At 44.2% G+C, this 1485-nt stretch overlaps 1 long non-coding RNA gene across 1 annotated transcript in view; it reads right to left on the bottom strand.

Moving 5' to 3' along the window:
- LOC121697172 overlaps positions 1 to 685 on the bottom strand; it is a 47884-nt gene extending 47199 nt beyond the window's left edge. The window contains exon 1 of the long non-coding RNA XR_006026394.1: positions 443 to 685. This is a non-coding gene — a long non-coding RNA (uncharacterized LOC121697172). The remainder of the gene's footprint in view (positions 1 to 442) is intronic.
- Positions 686 to 1485: the final 800 nt, after the last annotated feature.

A 1485-nucleotide genomic window follows, 5' to 3' on the forward strand; every position in this document is an offset into this window, starting at 1 on the left:
AAATGTTGAAACCCCCACTTGTGCGTCAAATAAATGACAAGCAGTAGCAGCCAATGAGCGCCCCGCATTTCTGGGATTTAACCAATAGAAGAACGTGATTAGTGCTTCTGCACAGTCCGTGCTGCTACTGGAGGCTGTCCGTGGGTTTGGCTAGGTAGGCCTCAATGAATAGAGATAAGCACAAAGTTTTGAACAAATAAAGAAATAACCTCCGAAGTATTCCAAGTCCCAAGTAGTGCCGCGCACATTGTCGATACTTTGCAGCAAACACACGTGCACGCAAACGCACGTTTCGGTCACTGTGTCACTTTTACCGAGCCGCGACTGCCCAAGCTAGCGCAGTTTAGCGGAGTGTACTCGTCCACTGACAGATGCATATCAAGGCAAGTTCCTAAGTTAAATCGCCAACCAATCTCCACCGATAAAACGATAGCTTGTTTACCTTGTCGTAACGCGAAGCGTCCCCGCCAGTTCACATCGCCGAGACTGCAGCGCCAGTCTAACTGGAATAGAAAATGCCCATTGTCCCGTACCAGGAAGTCGGCGCGGTGTTCCCTCACAACTGAACACTTCAGTAAGTCAGTGTAGAAAAGCCCTGTAGGGCGCTATGCAATCGATCCCACTCCAGGTAGCGATGCGCCTCCCGCAGGACTCCCTGCACACCGACCGGCCATGTTGGATCCGAGGTGAGGTTGCGGCATTCAGTTTCCAAATGGGCTGGAATATTGAGAACATAACCTGCGCGCACCTCCGTCAAGGGAAGGGGAGAAGAAAAAAAAAACCTTTTTGTTATTTTTTTATTTATATTATTTTTTTCCTCTGAGATGTGTAGCCTAATCTTAATATGAATAAACTATTTTTGCCGTTAGGTGGGCCTAAAGTCGTAAATATATCGGCTACTACATATTAAGCCTTTAGGTTATTTATTTTATAGCCAGGTTTTATTTTAGTGGTCACATTGCACTGTTTCTTGATATAGGCTACTGTTGCTGTGAAGGCCCTCAAGTCCTGCTGTCTTCTGCACAGTCTGTTTAGTTTGTTTTATAAAGCACAGTGACGCACATGAAAGCAACAAGTTCCTCTGTTTTTGTACCTGTAGGCAGTGTAAGAAGCCAACGATTCATATCCTCATATCTGTAGACTAGGCTACATTCCAAAAGGCTTTACCACTTACAGAAAATAATCAAACGTCTGGAACTTGCTAGTACACATGACTGACTTAAACACACACACACACACACACACACACACACACACACACGGACACACATACATAAACACACACCCACACAGACATACAAATACAGGCATGCACCCACACACACAAGCACAGATGTGCACCACATTACATGTTTTCCTATTTCATAATTGTATCTCATGATGTTTGAGTCACTTCAAAGTGGAATACAAATATATAACAAGAATGGAATATCATTTAAAAGGGGTTTGTGCTTTCAACCAACCATCATGAAACACTCTGAAAGA

The sequence above is a fragment of the Alosa sapidissima genome, chromosome 22, assembly GCF_018492685.1.
Source record: "Alosa sapidissima isolate fAloSap1 chromosome 22, fAloSap1.pri, whole genome shotgun sequence".
NCBI lineage: Eukaryota > Metazoa > Chordata > Actinopteri > Clupeiformes > Clupeidae > Alosa > Alosa sapidissima.